The 19,907-nt window shown below is 43.2% G+C and overlaps 1 protein-coding gene across 5 annotated transcripts in view; it reads left to right on the forward strand.

The window, feature by feature from the left end:
* Window positions 1–19,907, forward strand: part of LEMD1 (LEM domain containing 1) — a 430,972-nt gene that overhangs the window by 20,640 nt on the left and 390,425 nt on the right. For 4 of the 5 annotated variants that reach the window (XM_073615805.1, XM_073615807.1, XM_073615808.1 and 1 more), the window contains exon 2: window positions 11,888–11,962. The exons of the other annotated variant lie outside the window; for it this stretch is intronic. The gene's annotated coding sequence lies outside the window, so the exon portion shown is untranslated. The remainder of the gene's footprint in view (window positions 1–11,887; window positions 11,963–19,907) is intronic. 5 annotated transcript variants of the gene reach the window in all.

Below are 19,907 nucleotides of genomic sequence, written 5' to 3' on the forward strand. Positions count from 1 at the left end.
ATGCACCACACAAGGCTCATGTACACCAGTGGGCACATGTTTGCTCCTTATATAATTTGCATCTGTTGGTGTGTGCTGTAACAATGCATTGCACTACCGCTTCGCAGTGCATCACGTTGTTTTATTTAATTTTATTGAAATGTCACAAAATTATTTTAGCTTTATGAACCGCAGCACACTGCAGCAGGTTTTTAATGTATCCTAGCCTAAACAATAGGATATGAGTCAAATTTGCCTTGTCTGTGCCTTGGGAAATGCTACCCAACACATATGGTGTGAATTAGCCCTGTTCTAAAAGCCTGAAAAACCCTCTCAATAAGGTTTTGAAAGTACTTTTGACTAGACCATTCATGTAAGGCCACACATATACAGGTTTCACTATGTCTGGCAAGCTTTTACAAAAGTATTTTAAAAGCTTTAAGTAAACTTCAAGCAAAATTTTTTTGAAGAATTTACCCCTTTTGCGGCCAGCAACATAAAGATTATTTTGGCAGTGCAGGCTTTTAAAGCGGTTGTATACCCCTTTTACCTACATTTAAGCCTATAATCGGACTTACCTGTAGGTAAAATTAATATCTCCTAAAACTGTACGGTTTTGGAGGTATTCACCTTGCATGTGCTCTGAAGGTCCGGCGCATGCTGCTGGAAAATCAGAGCTCCTTGCTGGAAAGAAGACTCCAGGGCGCATGGGCGGGAGTGACGTCATCGCGGCTCCCGACACTCGCAGCACTGGAGCCGCAAACCCTTTAGAATCGTCGAAGGCAAAATGTCAGCTCCCTTGACGGTGACCGGGAGACGGTGCGGGGGCTTCGTACTAAGGTAAATATTTCATAATGAGCTAGTATGCGGTGCATACTAGCTCATTATGCCTTATGCCTTTGCCTGATAGGGATTTTTTCTTCTTCTGGGTATACAACCGCTTTAAACACACTTCCTGCTGCTATAGTGATAATCCTTTCATGGCCAATTCACACACTATATGCGGTGACAGACGTTTTACCACTTGATAAACCACTTGATAAAACATCTGTTTATTTGCCACACAGTTATTGAGATCTCAATATGGCGGCAAATGGGAATCTGTGTGAAACAAATGTGTGTTGCATTTAGGACAATGGAATGCAATACAAAGTATGCTCTGAGCTGCTTGACTTTGCTGTTGGACCCAATGGTTAGAAGGGGCTTGACAGTGGTCAAACACCTGCTGTGTATTCCCTTTAACGTTCATAAGGATATACCTAAAGCAGAATTAAACCCTCTCCTAAAAAATTAAAATGGCCCCTTGGAGTTTTGTGTCATGTATTGGTATGCACCACATATTAGCACATTTTGGCAGGAATGCCTTCCAAATTCCCTCCAGTGCTGTGGCGTCAGCACTTTTGAGTGCCACGGGCACCACACACACACACTACAGCATAGTTCTGTGCTGTAAATGTACACAAAGCTGCACATGTGTTGCTCAGTGTAAAATGTAATGCTGGCAGGCAGAGAAAAGTGCTTGTGATTGAAGAATCCCATCGTACACGTTCCTGGAAATGGCAAGATGTAAGTTGGTGGTGTAGCAATTGCCAGCTGGAAAAAATGAGAATGGAAAAGAAGTTGGAAGGTGGTCTCCTTTATGGGTTTTTAATGGTGGATGGAACTTTAAACCCTAAGCCCACGTTCACATTGGAACGATTTGGAATGTGATTTGACATGTGAAATTGGAGCCTATTGCTGGCAATGGCACCGTCCGATCAGTGCGATGCTGACTTTGCGACACCGCACTGATTCCCACAAGTAGTTCCTGGACTACTTTGGTGACTTCTGGGACGATTTCAATAGACATCTGTGCATGAACCTGCACAGATGTCTGTCAAATTCCGAACTGAAATGCCAGTTTGAAATTGTGCGAGTTCAGCTGAATTTGCAAAATTTCAATCCCACCCTCAGTGTGAACGTGGGCTTAGAGCAGTGTCACACTGCCATGCTGAAGTTTGGCTGCAGCGGGGGTGCAGATAAGTGTACCCACGGTTTCTGGTGCGTTTTCTGAAAGCGTACCAAAGTATTACTTTCATAAAATGCACCAAAAATGTGCAATCTAATAGAAGTTTGTCGGAAAATCGCGGTTACTCTGTGCTGCACCCGTGCTGCGGCAGTGTGAAACCGTCCTTATACAGTGCATCCGGAAAGTTTTCACAACGTTTCACTTTCCAGTTTGTTATGTTAGTTTTATTCCAAAATGGATTCAATTCATTATTTTCTCACTTCGTCTTTCAGGACAGCACCTGGAGAGAGCGCAGCTCCACCCACTTTCCCAGGAAACACTGCAGTTGCTTTCTTTAAAGACTGGTCACTTCCACCATAGCCTTAATTGTAGTGTTTCCTCCGCCATGGTGGAAGTGCTGCAGGGAACCAGGGGTGTGCTACGCTCTCTCCAGGTGGGGATAGTAAGGGGCATACCTGTGTGTCATCTGATTGTTGCAGGTCAGCCCAGTACTCTCCCTGATGGGAGGGGGGTGCTCCGTTGTCACCTCCTCTTCATGCCCGGCGAGGGTTCAGGCTGCTTGGGGTCCCCACTCTCTTTAGACCGGCAGCTGCGGGCTGGGAAAGGGATGGCATTGTCTGTTACTTCTTGCCTCCATGCTTTTTGGGTGGCGAGCACGTCCTTTCCGGCCGGGGGCGGGACTTCCGGTGGTGCGCGTGGCTTCCGGTTCTGGCCGCTGGAAAGCAGGGGGAGGAGGCGGCCTCAGCTGGAGTCATCTCCGTTCCTCGCAGTGGCGAAAGGACTGGGAAAATCAAATATAAAAAGCAGCTGGACACCACTGGAGTCTCCGCAGGATGGATCCAGAGGACCAGGTGGTGGGAGCAGGAGCTACTAACATCAGCCAGACCCAGGTAAGCAGGGGCAGAGGTCCCTGTCTATTATCTATGGAAGTCATGCGTTTTGTTGTTCCCCCTCACTTACCCCCCGGGGGGGGGGACCCTGCATCACTCTCCTTGGGTTCAAACACTGAAGAGAGTGATTTTAAGCATAGTGACTTAGTGGTTTGTTTGTTTTTTTTTTTTTATGGTTCAGACACCTGCTTCCCAGCCGGAGCAGTTGCTCAGCTCCTTCTGGAAAGAACTGTACTTTTAAAGCGCTCCGATCTTTCCTGGACAACGTCCAGTTGCGGGGCCTAGAAGCAGGGGCAGTTCACCATCCTGTTCTTGTCCCTCTATTGTGGCACCCAGAGAGGTCAGTGAAGGGGGAAGTGATTCCCCAGGTTCAGAGGAAGATGAGGAAAAAGAAGTCTCTTCTTCACGCTACAGGCTGTCTCTAGAAGAGGTGGATGATCTATTAAAGACCATCCATACGACTTTGAACATTAAAGAGGAGCCCAATTATCTTTACATGATGAAATGTTTCAGGGCTTGGGGGAAGTTAAACACTGTGTGTTTCCAGTACGTAAGTTCCTGTCGGAAACCATGAAGAGGGAGTGGAAAGACCCTGAAAGAGCACCTTTCTTCTCCAGCTCACTCAAGCAGAGATTTCCTTTTGAAGAGGATAGCGCCCAAGTATGGAACAAAAAACCTAAACTTGATGCAGCATTTTCACATGTGTCAAGGAATACAGACCTGGCATTTGAGGATATGGGCGTCTTAAAAGACGCCATGGATAAAAGGGCAGATTCTCTGTTGAAGAAAGCCTGGAACACAACCTTAGCCAACTTAAAGCCAGCTATGGCTTCAACTGTGATGGCCAGGAACCTAGAACACTGGCTTGAACAGTTGAAAAGCCATATTGAAGCGGGAACTTCTCGCAAGGATCTGTTGGACACTCGGCTAGTATTACAGAAAGTGGTAGGGTACATGGCAGATGCCTCCGCAGAATCCATAAGGATGTCTGCAAGATCCTTGGCCCTGGTAAACTCGGCACATTGAGCACTATGGGTTAAGTCAAGGTCAGGAGATACTGCCTCAAAGGCGAAGCTATGTGGTCTTCTGTTTGAGGGAGATCTAGTGATTGGCCTGGATCTTGAAGCTGTGTTGGACAGGACAGACAAGAAGGCCTTTCCAGTACAAAAATAAGGTAACCCTACAGGGTAAGAAATATTTCATTGCTACCCAGACGGAGGGTATTTCAATTTGATGTGCCTGAAAATGTTGGAACGCATCCATTGATCTCTTTAATCGTTCGTGATCCTTGCCATTTGTCCAAATGGCATCGGATGAAGCTGTATCTTCTCAATCTAATATGAACTTTGGCAGTATTCAGTGTATAGCCAGGAGGAGATGGACACAATAATTTTTCCCAAGATGCAGGTAAAGCATTTGGGACTGATACCACCCCAGACCTTCTAAGGGGAATTAAATAATTGAAAAAATAGACTTGTGGGTCTTGGATTGCACGGTCAGACATTGTCGGAACACTACAGGACAAAAGATTCTGAGAGGTTTGTGCGCTAGGAACCAACTTGCAGTTGGGTGCCATAAATGTGTTTTTTTTGTTTTTTTTTTTTTGTTTTTTTGAGGGGTGGTGCAATGTGACAACCTAGAACTCTCTGTTAATTATCATGAACTATTCGGACTATAGGGATGAATGCTCACTATGCTGGTACACCACAAGTTATATAATGTTGGCTAAAGTCCCGTTATAAGTACTAAGAACAACTTGGCTATCTTAATTAACATTGGCCGATCCAATGGTTGAATAACTGATGAGGTGGCAGATTTTGGGTGGGTGTTGGTTTTTTTAACAATCAGCTAGCGTTCGTTAAAATTTAGCCTGAATCGACCACCTCTTATTTAACCACTTGCCGGCCGCCATATAGCAATATGGCGTCGGCAAATCGGTTTAGTTATCCTGATCGGACATCATATGACGTGATCAGGATAACAAGCCGACACGCTTGTCTGACAAACCACAGCTCTGATCGTGGTACGGAGACTTTTTATCACATGTTCAGCTGTGACCAATCACAGGTTTTCATCGCGTGAACCAGGAAGTGCCGGTAAACAGCTTTCCTCGGTTCATGCTGACAGGGAGAGCCAATTGGCGGCTCTCCCTGTCGGGGCGTGGGGGGGGGCTGTCTGTGCTGATAATCAGCACAGCCCCATCAAATGTGCCCATCACCTGCAAATCGCTGCCAGCCTGTGCCCCATAAAGAGCGCTTGTCAGTGTGCATAAAAGTGCCAATCAGTGCCCCATCAGTAATGTATGTCAGTGCCACTTGGTAATGCTGGTCAGTAGCCCCTCATCAGTAAACAGGGGTGCACACACCGCTTCAGGCAAAAAATGGACACACCCAGTCCAAGGTGCTATTCCTGGCTCATCACCATAGGCAATATCAAGAAGAGAAGAAATGATTGATTGCACACTTGAATCCAAAAGATGCTGTAGAAATCTCTTTGAGATTCTATTATGGAGAAATTGGCGCTGTTCAAAAAAGTATTCAACAAATAATATTAAATATTAATTAATACCAATCAGTGATTAAAAGGTGTATCAATAAATAATATAAATGCTTCAGGTGAAAAAATGCCATAAATACACTAATGTGCTATAAAGTGCAAAAAAATATGTGATCTGAATATATGGAATAAATACACTTCATGTGAATAAAATAAATAAATCACTAACGGTGATATTAAACATTAAATAACATGTTGTAAAAAAAGTCTTTCAAATAACTCCACAATAAACCACTGTGAAAAAATGATAAAAACCACAAAATGTGATATGAAAAATACTGGGTGTGAAATATAAAAAATATAAAAAACTGTGTCCTAAAAAAGATGAATACAGTCTGTGAAAAAACTATGGTGTATCAATCCAAAAATAATTCTTGATATGGTGATTCAACAAGTGCTCCCCGTCTTCAACTGCAACCCCAATCGTGCCCTCGCTCACCAGAGCGCCTAACCCCTGCAGGGGTAATAGGCGTGTAAGCTAGTGATGTTTCTTGGTGGTGGTTAATCCTTCACACGGGTGCCGTTTTCTTCCCCTTTGCTTATGTACCACGGAGATCCTCTCAATACTTCCCGGCGATGGACATCTGCGCGCTGATGTTGAGCCAAAAATAGAAAGACGGACACTGAGCTGCACACAAAAAACTGGCCAGGAGGAGCCCAGGAACAGAGCAAAGGCCAATATCTCATGTAAAGAAATGTAACCGCATGGCAACTCCGTCCAGTGTCTACCAAATAGGAGTGAAGGGGATTCCTTTTATGTGTGCACATGCCGTGCAAGACAGCACTGGGGTTACTAGCTCCTCCTACGCGTTACATCACTGGCACGTGACTTTTTCAACAACATTCACTCCTATTTGGTAGATTTGGTAGAAGGATTACCCACTACTAAGAAACATCACTGCTGGATCCTAGCTTACACGCCTATTACCCCTGCAGGGGTTAAGTGCTCTGGTGAGTTAGGGCACGATTGGGGTAGAATGTGGAAGACGGGGAGCACTTGTTGAATCACCATATCAAGAATTATTTTTGGATTGATGCATCATAGTTTTTTCACAGACTGTATTCATCTTTTTTAGGACACAGAGTTTTTTATATTTTTTATTTTTCACACCCAGTATTTTTTCATATCACATTTTATGGTTTTTATCATTTTTTCACAGTGGTTTATTGTGGAGTTATTTGAAAGACTTTTTTTTACATCATGTAATTTGATGTTTAATATCACTGTTAGTGATTTATTTATTTTATTCACATGAAGTGTATTTATTCCATATATTCAGATCACATTTTTTTTTTTTTTTTTGCACTTTATAGCACATTAGTGTATTTATGGCATTTTTTTTCACCTGAAGCATTTATATTTATTGATTCACCTTTAATCACTGATTGGTATTAATTTAATATTTATTTATTATTTGTTGAATACTTTTTTGAACAGTACCAGTTCCCCCATAATAGAATCTCGATTGCTTGAATTCCCCTTTTTTTCCTAAGCGCGGAACAATTGACTTTATTGAAATCTCTCTTTATTTGTCATGAGCCAGACAAAATTGCAATCATGATCAGTTGATGTGTTTCATGCGAAAAGAACCGTGCTTGTTCACAACAAAATTTCGGTCTTTTTTAGTTTTGTTTAGCAAAAAATAAAAACCCCAGTGGTGATCAAATACCATCAAAAGAAAGCTCTATTTGTGGGACCGCGCAATTGTCATTCAAATTGCGACAGCGCTGAAAGCTGAAAATTGTCCTGGGCAGAAAGGGCAAAAAGTGCCCGTTATTGAAGTGGTTTAATGAATGCTTTTGGTCACTTAGACAGGTATATGCAACATTTACGCAGCGTTTTAAATAAAGCATAAACTGCATGTGATAACCGATTGTGAATTGACCCCATTGTCTCAGTGGGGATTATTCCTCTATCCAAAAGAAATATATGCAGCGCTAAAATAAAGAAAATCTAAATTTAAATGTGTTATACAGTATCTAGAGGTACACATAATAGCATATGTTCGAGAAAAAAAAAAAAAACTAAAGACAGAAATCTCTAAAACATCCACATAGAATGTGTATCTAAAAGACTATCTGTATAGGTGAGTCCACATATCCAAACTGAATATGTGTATATTGATAGTCCACGGGTTAGCGTGAGTAATCATACAAATAAAAGTCCATAGGGCAATACGAATTTGTTATACACCTAAAGTGTAGGAAATGGTGTTCAAATGTTGATAGTAGATCCACCACCGTAATTGAAAATGTGGGGGGGCTTACCAGAGAAAATGGACACAGATGGGTATACACTCACTGTGTCGATAGAGCTGATATAATTGTAGATCTCTGGAGATGGGATAGGAGTAGTAGAGATGCTTGTAGAGATTGTACACGATAAAGGCAAGTCCAATCAAGTATCGCCAGCGTGTAAGGAAAAAATTTGAAAGTACATAGCGTAATACTGCTTGGATCGTCTTGAGGTAATACTAGTACAAATAATTGCATATACATAAGTAGACCGATAGGGATGGAGGATTTAGAACACCCAGAAGTGTAAATAGCAAAATAGTTAAGTGGTAATAGTAGGTCCACCACCAAAGGTAAAAGTGGGGGGCTTACCAGAACAAGTGGACACGGATGGGTGTACACCCACCGTGTCTATTGAGCTTGTATGACTGTAGATCCCTGGAGACCGGATGAGGATAGCCAAGGTATATGTGGGGAGTATATATGGTGAAGACAAATCACGTATTCACAGCATAAGGAGAAAGGGTATAAAAACACATAGCGTAATACTGTATGGAAAAGCTATGAAGCGTATTTATTAAGGTAAAACACTCACATTTTTAAAGATAAAATACAGCGCTGAAAGAGAGTAAAAACGGCAGTGTGGTGGTGTCAGCAAGCGTTCCCGACGCGTTTCATCCTAGGGGACATCATCTGGGGTGCTGCACTACTCCACACACTGCCCCTTAGATAAGAGACCCCCATGTTCTAATGTGGCTCCAAATCATTGCCGCTGAAAATACCTCGCCACTTCCGCGTGCGTTACAAGCCTCATTTTGGTAAGATAGGTGGAGTGCAAACATGTGCGTCGCCCTAGCAACACATCATGTGAGTTGCCTGTATGTAAGTGTAACACTGTCCAAATGGGGATGAGGCGGTGCGTAGCTCTGAGTCACGGCTGACGTCATGACGCCGCGCATCACGCCTCGCTCTAATGAGTGGATGGCTGGACGAGGCTATGTATTGCTCACAGTCACGACGCACCTCATGATGCCGCGCATCAAGCCTCGTTCTGGCTAAACGGTGAACCGCATGAAGGGGAAATGTATTAATCTCATGAGGCGGTGCGTAGCTCTGAGTCACAGTTGGCGTCATGACGCCGCGCATCACGCCTCACTCTGAGTGAATGGCTAGACAAGGCTATGTATTGCTCACAGTCACGACGCACATCATGACATTGCGCATCAAGTCTCATTCTGGCTAACCGGTGAACCGCATGAAGGGAAAATATATTGATCTCATAGCGGCAGTACTCGGTTAATCTGCTGAAAAAGGAAAGGGGGAAATATATTGGACATGGATACAATAAAAAATAATGGTGGAGGACTTAAGTTATATGATAACTTAATCCAAATGAGAAAATGGAGAATGTTTTAAAAGGTATACTGAAAAAATATTCCATTTGATGGAGCCACAGTTTCACAAGGTGATCCAAAGAAAACCATATAATAAAAGAAAATGTACATATCAGTATTCTAGTCTAAATAAAGCAAAGTTACAATGGTCATTATTGTATAATTAAATCTGGTGTTGACATTGGTAGAAAAAAAGGGAAAATACCTGGTATTATGTAGAGAGACAAGAGAAAGGGTATTATATTTTATGATTGATTAATAAACGCGTTGATATCCCATTCAGCGTTGAGTCCCAATGGTTTATGGGACTGTATTTCGTATATCCAATACGTTTCCAATTGGGACACCCCGCGGGTTATTGCCCCACCTCGCCAGGGGGGGACATAACGATCAATAATAAGAAACTGCGACCCTGAAGGGTCTCTATGGTGGTACTGTCGGTAATGTCTGGGGACAGTATGTTTAGTGTCCCCTCCTAAGATTTTAGCCACATGCTTACCGACCCGTGTGGAGAAAGTCCTAGTGGTACGGCCCACATAGTGTTTTCCACACGAGCAGGTGATCATGTAGACCACGTTTTTAGTGGTACAGGTGCAAAACCTCTTAATAGGGTAGGTTTTGTTAGTTACATTGGATTTGAACTCTATGGTTTTGTGTCTGCCACTAATGTTGTAGTGGCACACAGTACATTTTTTACATGGGTAGTATCCTACTAAGTCATGAAAAAAAAGTGGGACGTTGGGGGGGGTCGATAACATTAGGGGCAATTTTACCTTGCAATGAGGGAGCCCCTTTGTGGATGACTTTCGGTCTCCCAGGTAAAATTTTCCCAATATGTGATCATTTCTTAATATCCCCCAATAACGTTCTATAATCATTTTAATATCTCTATGTTGAGATGAAAAAGAGGTCAGCATAGAGTATTTGAAGGTCTCATTTGGGGTATGGCTCTTAGGAGACAGAGATCTCCTATCCATTTGAGTGCCGTGATGTATTTCAGTATCAAGGGTGGCCGTATCATACCCTTTATCTATAAACTTTTGCTTGAGAGATAAAGCCTGCATATGAAATGTTTCAGTGGTAGTACAGATCCTTCTTAGTCTCATGAATTGGCTGCGAGGGACTGAATTCAACCAGGACCTGTGGTGACAACTATCGGTCGGTATGAAACTATTGCTATATGTACTATATGTACCTGGCCCAGAACATCAACTGTGGTCTCTGTTCCGAGTAGACGACATCCTCCTCCCATTTGGCCATAAAGAGATTTGCGAGACTGGGGGGCGAACTTAGCCCCCATTGCTACGCCTTTATGTTGTAAATAAAATTTGTTACCAAACCAAAAATAGTTGTGCGTAGTTGCAAATTCTAATAATTCAATGATATATTGTCTTTGATTACTCGTGAGTGATAAATCTCTCTGCAAAAAGTGTGTAACAGCTTCTAAACCTAAATGATGTGGGATGCACATATATAGCGATGCTGCAGTGGCAAGTAGATAGTCTCCCTTTAAAGTGATACTCTCTAGTTTCCTGATGGTATCTGTAGTGTCTTTTAAATATGATGGAGTATTCCTAACTAGTGGTTGTAAGTAGAAGTCCACATAGCGACCAATACGTGATGTTAATGAGTTTATCCCACTTATTATGGGTCTCCCTGGAGGGTGAAGTGGGTCCTTATGGATTTTTGGTAGGTGGTAGATAACAGGAATCCTAGGTGCCGTAGGTATTAAGTAGGCCTTTTCTTTTTTATTAAGTATTAATCTATCAAAACCCTTATTCACCAATGCGGCTAGGTCACGTTTGTATTTATTAGTAGGGTTAGAAGGTAATTCAGCATAGGTGTTGAGATCGCTCAAAATCCTCTGCATCTGTGAAATATAGTCTGTTTTATCCATAACTATAATTCCTCCTCCCTTGTCTGCTGGACAGACCGTTAAGTCTTTACGTTTTACATAGGGATTTGAGACCTTGTTTGTTGACGGAAAAATTATGACATTTTTTGGTGGGTAAATCAGCTAAATCTTTAAGTACCAAATCTCTGAAGATATTGACTGCAGGTCCTACTGGTACTGGGGGGTTGAACAGGGAAGGGTTAGCTAGACCTGAATGTACCGTCCCTGAAGTTACAGCTCTATCCACAGATGGAGCTGTTATTAGTGGAAAGGTAACGTTGAATGTTGATTTTCCTTATAAATTTGTGGATATCAATAAAAGTGTTAAACTTATCTAATTTTTCTGGAGGGGCAAATTTCAGGCCTTTATTAAGTATAGCCAGCTCTTCTTTAGTTAGTTGTTTAGTACTAAGGTTGAATACCCCCTGACCTATTGGACCCTTTTTCTTTTTCCCTTGGACTCTCCTCCCCCCTCTGGAGCCTCTCTTGGGTCTATGTATCGTTGGGGTCCTGGTCTGGCCTGTTGAAAATCCGTATGATAAGGATCCTGAACATAGTGGTCATGATCATAGTGAGATCTCGTGTATTCGTCTCGATAGCTATCCCGTCTATCGTAGAGCGGAGCATACCTATTGTGAGTGTTAATAGGTGGGCGATTAGTTTGATAAGGATCACAATTATTCCTCTATCCACCTCAATTGTGGGGATGAAGAAATCTATTCTACCTTTTTTTTTTTTTTTTTGTTTTTTTTTTTTTGTTAAATCGACTGGATGAATGGGGAAAGAAATGATCCATCTACGGCCAACCTTACCTACCTAATTAGTAGTCCAGCAGGTGGGAGGGAGGGAAGAGACCGCTGTTTTGTTTGCTTCCTCTGGTAGATCTGATAAACATTTGCACGCTAATTTTTTTTTTTTTTTTTTTCTACAGGTCCTCTGTTTTTAGAAAATATATTTCCTTGCTGGAGGGTCCAGAATAAAGCATCTTAAAAAAAAAAAAAAAAAAAGTAAGCTGCCATTTTTATTTATTTTAAGCTAAGGTATGGTTTGTGATTTGGGACAAATGTAAAGTAGGGGTTATCCCAATTTGGCTGCAAAAACATTGCCATATTTGGCATGGCATTTTTTTTTTTTTTTGTCGTATGGGACACAACGGTGGAGTTGGCTGCGTGGTTGCTGCCCACAATTAGGATGGCTGAAAGCTGCTTGGTCAGCTGCCCACAAGATGCCACTGCTGGAAGCCTGAAGGCCTAGTAAAGAACTAGCAGGGGTGAGAGCGATGCTGGATTCCTGGACAACTAGGTGTCCTTATATTAAAAGTCAGCAGCTACAGTATTTGTAGCTGCTGACTTTGTTTTTTTCCCCCAGATTGGACAACTGCTTTAAGTTCTGCTCCTTTCTCCTCCCTTCGGCAATGGTAAGTGAATACTGCAGCACAGGAGTATACTTACACGGTGATGAAAATGTTGCTACATAGAGAATTGCACAGGGAAGGACTGGTCTTTTTTTCAGTATGTGTGACTGATTTAACACTCTAGAAATCTAGTAACTGCAAGAACAATTAGTTTCTACCACATCAAATTGCCAGTCTGATTTTTTTTTTTTTTTTTTTTTTTTTTTTTATTATTTTTAAAGATTGCTGATGATAAAAAATGTGTATAGATGATATAATTAAGTTTGGTCTCTACCCAAACATTTAAGGCCCACTCAGTCTCTTGGTTATTACAGACCATTCCATTAAATGGAATACCATGTTATACTCCAAGGCATCTTCGGGCAGCAGGAAGCTGTAAGCTGCAGCAAATGCGTTTCTTCAGCGCTTGTGCACACTAGGCATAAAAACCACTGCTTTTTAATACTTTTTTTTTTTTTTCCTTTCTCTAGATGCCTCTCTATTAGTCTGTGGCCATGCACAAGTAGACATTTTCTAGAAGTATTAGAAGTGGAGTATTTAGAGGCTAAAAAAAAAAAAAAAAAAAAAAAAACGCCCTTAAACATTAAGCGTGTTTAGCTCTTCGGCATTCATTCCTTTCACTGACCAGAATAAACTAATATTCTGGCCACTGGAATAAATGAATGCCCAAACACTTGACACACCTAAATACGTTTGCAAAAAAGAGAGGCTTTAAGAGGGTTCACGAGGCCTCAGCTCTAAGACAAAGAATGTCAGTGGAGGAGGAGAGTCACTTGTATGATCAGCTGTGGTCACTAGGGCAGACTTTGAGGTCACCACTGTGGTGGAGGGATGTCACCATTAATATACTATTAACATCATTATATGGCTCTTTAGATCGTGGCATGATGTGTTGCTTTTATTGTAGCTTCTATTTAGGCGATTTCTTGATTCAACAGGTCTGATAGTAATCAGGCCTGGGTATGGTAAGTGAAATATTTTTTTTTTTAAATTTATTTCAGGTACTTATATAGCGCCGTCAATTTACACAGCGCTTTACATATACATTGTACATTCACATCAGTCCCTACCCTCAAGGAGCTTACAATCTAAGGTCCCTAACTCACATTCATACATACTAGGGCCAATTTAGACAGGATCCAATTAACCTACCAGCATGTCTTTGGAGTGTGGGAGGAAACCGGAGTACCTGGAGGAAACCCACGCAGACACAGGGAGAACATGCAAACTCCAGGCAGGTAGTGTCGTGGCCGGGATTCGAACCAGCGACCCTTCTTACTGCTAGGCGAAAGTGCTATAACTGCGCTTTCCAAAAAAATCTGGCTAATCACAGTTCATTCGTGATTTAGCAGGGGGGGGCGCAATTACTTTTTTCACAAGTTGTCTTCCAAGGCAGCATCTAAGAGAGAGGGCTCCTCCCACCTGCGAATGGGAAACATAATGTCCACCATTATAAAAAATTTGCACATGCATGCCTCCGTTCTTGTGTTTCCTTTCAACCAACAGGATCATCACACAGTTTACTTTTCTGTCCTTGTGCTGGTTGCAGGGGGCTCCCTGTCCGGTTGCCTTTCTGTACCTCTGAAGGGAGGGGTCAGGCGGCACAGGGCCAGGGCACCCAGAGACCCCCAGGGAGTCTCCTTTCATCTGTGAGAATAGAAAAAGAGGGCGCACTGGCCTAGTGCATTATCCAACAGATTTATTTAAAAAAATATGAATAAAATCATCAAGATGTCTACTCACAAATAGAGATGAGCTTAGAGTTCGAGTCAAACTCATGTTCGACTCGAACATCGGCTGTTCGCAAGTTTGCCAAATGGCGAACAATTTGGGGTGTTCGCGGCAAATTCGAATGCCGCGGAACACCCTTTAAAAGTCAATGGGAGAAATCAAAAGTGCTAATTTTAAAGGCTTATATTCATGGTATTGTCATAAAAAGTGTTTGGGGACCTGGGTCCTGCCCCAGGGGATATGGATCAATGCAAAAAAAAGTTTTAAAAACGGCCGTTTTTCGGGAGCAGTGATTTTAATAATACTTAAAGTGAAACAATAAAAGTGTAATATCCCTTTTAAATTTCGTACCTGGGGGGTGTCTATAGTATGCCTGTAAAGGGGCGCATGTTTCCCGTGTTTAGAACAGTCTGACAGCAAAATGACATTTCAAAGGAAAAAAAGTCATTTAAAACTACTCGCGGCTATTAATGCATTGCCGGTCCGACAGTACACATAGAAGTTCATTGATAAAAACGGCATGGGAATTCCCCACAGGGGAACCCCGAACCAAAGTTAAAAAAAAAAAAGACGTGGGGGGGGCCCCTAAATTCCATACCAGGCCCTTCAGGTCTGGTATGGATATTAAGGGGAACCCCGGCCAAAATAAAAAAAAAAAACGGCGTGGGGTCCCCCCAAAAATCCATACCAGACCCTTATCCGAGCACGCAACCTGGCAGGCCGCAGAAAAAGAGGGGGGGGACACGAGAGCGCCCCCCCCCCCTCCTGAACTGTACCAGGCCACATGCCCTCAACATTGGGAGGGTGCTTTGGGGTAGCCCCCCAAAACACCTTGTCCCCATGTTGATGAGGACAAGGGCCTCATCCCCACAACCCTGGCCGGTGGTTGTGGGGGTCTGCGGGCAGGGGGCTTATCGGAATCTGGAAGCCCCCTTTAACAAGGGGACCCCAGATCCCGGCCCTCCCCCCTGTGTGAAATTGTAAGGAGGTACAAAAGTACCCCTACCATTTCACTAAAAAACTGTCAAAAATGTTAAAAATGACAAGAGACCTTTTTTGACAATTCCTTTATTTAAATGCTTCTTCTTTCTTCTATCTTCTATCTTCCTTTGGTTTCTTCCTCCATCTTCATCTTCTGGTTCTTCCTCTGGTGTTCTCGTCCGACATCTGCTCCGCGGCGTCTTCTTCCCTTCTTCTCCTCGGGCTGCTCCGCATCCATGATGGCATGGAGGGAGGCTCCCGCTCTTCTCTTCATCGTCCTCTTCTTCTCTTCATCGTCCTCTTCTTCTCTTCATCGTCGTCCTCTTCTTCTCTTCATCGTCGTCCTCTTCTTCTCTTCATCGTCGTCCTCTTCTTCTCTTCATCGTCGTCCTCTTCTCTTCATCGTCGTCCTCTTCTTCTCTTCATCGTCGTCCTCTTCTTCTCTTCATCGTCGTCCTCTTCTTCTCTTCATCGTCGTCCTCTTCTTCTCTTCATCGTCCTCTTCTTCTCTTCATCATCGTCCTCTTCTTCTCTTCATCGTCATCCTTCTTCTTCTTCTTCTTCTTCTTCTTCTTCTTCGTCATCCTTCTTCTTCTTCTTCTTCTTCGTCATCCTTCTTCTTCTTCTTCTTCTTCGTCATCCTTCTTCTTCTTCTTCTTCTTCGTCATCCTTCTTCTTCTTCTTCGTCATCCTTCTTCTTCTTCTTCTTCTTCTTCGTCATCCTTCTTCTTCGTCATCCTTCTTCTTCTTCTTCTTCTTCTTCATCACCCTTCTTCTTCTTCTTCTTCTTCGTCATCCTTCTTCTTCTTCTTCTTCTTCTTCGTCATCCTTCTTCTTCTTCTTCTTCTTCTTCTTCGTCTTCTTCGTCTTCTTCGTCTTCTTCTCCTTCTTCGTCTTCTTCTTCTTCGTCCTTCTTCGTCCTTCTTCGTCCTTCTTCGTCGTCCTTCTTCGTCGTCCTTCTTCTTCTTCTTCCTTCTTCGTCGTCCTTCTTCTTCTTCTTCCTTCTTCTTCTTCTTCTTCCTTCTTCTTCTTCGTCGTCGTCGTCCTTCTTCTTCTTCGTCCTTCTTCTTCGTCGTCGTCCTTCTTCTTCTTCGTCCTTCTTCTTCTTCGTCCTTCTTCTTCTTCTTCTTCGTCCTTCTTCTTCTTCTTCTTCTTCGTCCTTCTTCTTCGTCTTCTTCTTCTTCTTCTTCTTCTTCTTCTTCTTCTTCTTCGTCCTTCTTCTTCGTCTTCTTCTTCTTCTTCTTCTTCTTCTTCTTCTTCTTCCTTCTTCTTCTTCGTCGTCGTCGTCCTTCTTCTTCTTCGTCCTTCTTCTTCGTCGTCGTCCTTCTTCTTCTTCGTCCTTCTTCTTCTTCGTCCTTCTTCTTCTTCTTCTTCGTCCTTCTTCTTCTTCTTCTTCTTCGTCCTTCTTCTTCGTCTTCTTCTTCTTCTTCTTCTTCCTTCTTCTTCGTCCTTCTTCTTCGTCCTTCTTCTTCTTCTTCGTCTTCTTCTTCTTCTTCTTCTTCTTCTTCTTCTTCTTCTTCTTCTTCTTCTTCTTCTTCTTCTTCTTCTTCTTCTTCTTCTTCTTCTTCTTCTTCTTCTTCTTCTTCTTCTTCTTCTTCTTCTTCTTCTTCTTCTTCTTCTTCTTCTTCTTCTTCTTCTTCTTCTTCTTCTTCTTCTTCTTCTTCTTCTTCTTCTTCTTCTTCTTCTTCTTCTTCTTCTTCTTCTTCTTCTTCCTTCTTCCTTCTTCCTTCTTCCTTCTTCCTTCTTCTTCCTTCTTCTTCCTTCTTCTTCCTTCTTCTTCCTTCTTCTTCCTTCTTCTTCCTTCTTCTTCCTTCTTCGTCCTTCTTCGTCCTTCTTCGTCCTTCTTCGTCCTTCTTCGTCCTTCTTCGTCCTTCTTCGTCCTTCTTCGTCCTTCTTCTTCTTCGTCCTTCTTCTTCTTCTTCTTCGTCCTTCTTCTTCTTCGTCCTTCTTCTTCTTCGTCCTTCTTCTTCTTCGTCCTTCTTCTTCTTCGTCCTTCTTCGTCCTTCTTCTTCTTCGTCCTTCTTCGTCCTTCTTCTTCTTCGTCCTTCTTCTTCTTCGTCCTTCTTCGTCCTTCTTCTTCTTCGTCCTTCTTCTTCTCTTCATTGTCTTTTCGGGCCGCTCCGCATCCATGATGGCATGGAGGGAGGCTCCCGCTGTGACGCTTCTCCTCTTCTGACGGTTCTTAAATAACGGGGGGGGGGGGGGCGCACACGGTGACCCCGCCCCCCTCTGACGCACAGTGACTTGACGGGACTTCCCTGTGGCATTCCCTGTGACGCCACAGGGAAGTCCCGTCAAGTCACCGTGCGTCAGAGGGGGGCGGGGTCACCGTGTGGCCCCCCCCCCCGTTATTTAAGAACCGTCAGAAGAGGAGAAGCGTCACACAGCGGGAGCTTCCCTCCATGCCATCATGGATGCGGAGCAGCCCGAGGAGAAGGGAAGAAGACGCCGGACGAGAACACCGGAGGAAGAACCAGAAGTAGAAGATGGTGGAAGAAACCGAAGGAAGATAGAAGAAAGAAGAAGCATTTAAATAAAGGAATTGTCAAAAACTGTCTCTTGTCATTTTTGACAGTTTTTTAGTGAAATGGTAGGGGTACTTTTGTACCCCCCCTTACTATTTCACACATGGGGGGAAAGCTGGGATCTGGGGGTCCCCTTGTTAAAGGGGGCTTCCAGATTCCAATAAGCCCCCCGCCCGCAGACCCCCACAACCACCGGCCAGGGTTGTGGGGATGAGGCCCTTGTCATCAACATGGGGACAAGGTGTTTTGGGGGCTACCCCAAAGCACCCTCCCAATGTTGAGGGCATGTGGCCTGGTATGGTTCAGGAGGGGGGGCCGCTCTCTCGTCCCCCTTCTTTTCCTGCGGCCTGCCAGGTTGCGTGCTCGGATAAGGGTCTGGTATGGATTTTTAGGGGGACCCCACGCCGTTTTTATTTTTATTTTGGTGCGGGGTTCCCCTTAAAATCCATACCAGACTTGAAGGGTTTGGTATAGATTTTTAGGGGGACCCCACGCCATTTTATTTATTTTTTTTAAATTTTGGCCGGGGTTCCCCTTAATATCCATACCAGACCTGACGGGCCTGGTATGGAATTTAGGGGGACCCCCCACGTCCTTCTTTTTTTTTTTTTTTTTTTTAACTTTGGTTCGGGGTTCCCCTGTGGGGAATTCCCATGCCGTTTTTATCAATGAACTTTACAGCGCCCCTTTACAGACATACTATAGACACCCCCAGGTATGAAATTTAAAGGGATATTACACTTTTATTTCACTTTAAGCATTACTAAAATCGCTGCTCCCGAAAAAAACGTCCGTTTTTAAAACTTTTTTTTTTTTTTTTTTTGCATTGATCCATGTCCCCTGGGGCAGGACCCAAGTCCCCAAACACTTTTTATGACAATAACTTGCATATAAGCCTTTAAAATTAGCACTTTTGATTATTCATGTTCGTGTCCCATAGACTTTAACGGTGTTCGCACAAATTTTTTGCCTGTTCGCATGTTCTGGTGCGAACTGAACAGGGGGGTGTTCGGCTCATCCCTACTCACAAACGTGAGCTAAAAACACGCTCGTCAGACCACATCTCTCATCGGTTGCTCGAATCACTGAACCTGGGGGTGGGGGGTCCTGGATAAGACCCCTTAAGGTGATGCATTTTGAAGAACTGGCCGCCTTCTTCAGAGCCTAGCTTGAAATGGCTTAATTCACAATACTTATACCCCACAGACACACCCATGACGTGAAAGCCATGGCCCCACCCATGGGATGAAATTAGGGTGGCTGAGAGGCGAAGTGAAGCAATGCACCAAACCCATGAACACCACCAAAGACCCACAAGGCAGATCTGCAGCTAACCAGGGGATGGCCAAATGCACATGCTACATTGTTACACAGTTAGGTTAAAAAAGACATAAGTCCATCTAGTTCAAGCAAAAAAAAAATAGTCCCGTATACACAATCCTTCATCCACAGTTGATCCAGAAGAAGGCAAAAAATCCCAGCAAAGCATGATCCAATTTGCTACAGTAGGGGAAAAAAATTCCTTCCTGATCCCCTGAGAGGCAGTCTGATTTTCCCTGGATCAACTTTACCTATAAATGTTAGTACCGAGTTATATTGTGTACATTTTAGGAAAGAATCTAGGCCTTTTTTAAAGCAATCTACTGAGCTTGCCAGAACCACCTCTGTCTCTTCCACATTTTCACAGCTCTTACTGTGAAGAAACCTTTCCGTATTTGGGGGTGAAATTTTTTTTCCTCTAGACTTTGTGTCCCCTTGTCCTCTGTGATGACCTTTTTAAAGTGAATAACTCAACACCAAGAACACTATATGGACCACTTATGTATTTGTACGTGTTGATCATACCCCCCCTTAATCTCCTCAAGAGGGAATAGGGTAAATTCCTCTAATCTTTCCTCATGGCTGAGCTCCTTAATGCCTTAATCAGTTTGGTTGCCCTTCTCTGCACTTTCTCCAGTTCCCCCGATATCCTTTTTTGAGAACTGCTGCCCAAAATTGAACTGCATATTCCAGATGAGGTCTTACTAATGATTTGTTCAGGGCCAAAATGATATTTCTCTCTCTGGAGTCCATGCCTCTTAATACAAGAAAGGACTTTGCTTGCTTTTGGAAACCGCAGCTTTTCATTGCATGCTATTATTGAGCTTATGATCTACCAAAGCCCCCAGATCCTTCTCCACCATTGATTCCCCCAGTTGTACTGTGCCCCCCCCCCCCTCCAGTATGTATGATGAATGCATATTCTTAGTCCCCAAGTGCATAACTTTACATTTATCAACATTAAACCTCATTTGCCCAAT

This window comes from Aquarana catesbeiana, linkage group LG02 (assembly GCF_042186555.1).
Source record: "Aquarana catesbeiana isolate 2022-GZ linkage group LG02, ASM4218655v1, whole genome shotgun sequence".
In the NCBI taxonomy this organism is placed as follows: domain Eukaryota; kingdom Metazoa; phylum Chordata; class Amphibia; order Anura; family Ranidae; genus Aquarana; species Aquarana catesbeiana.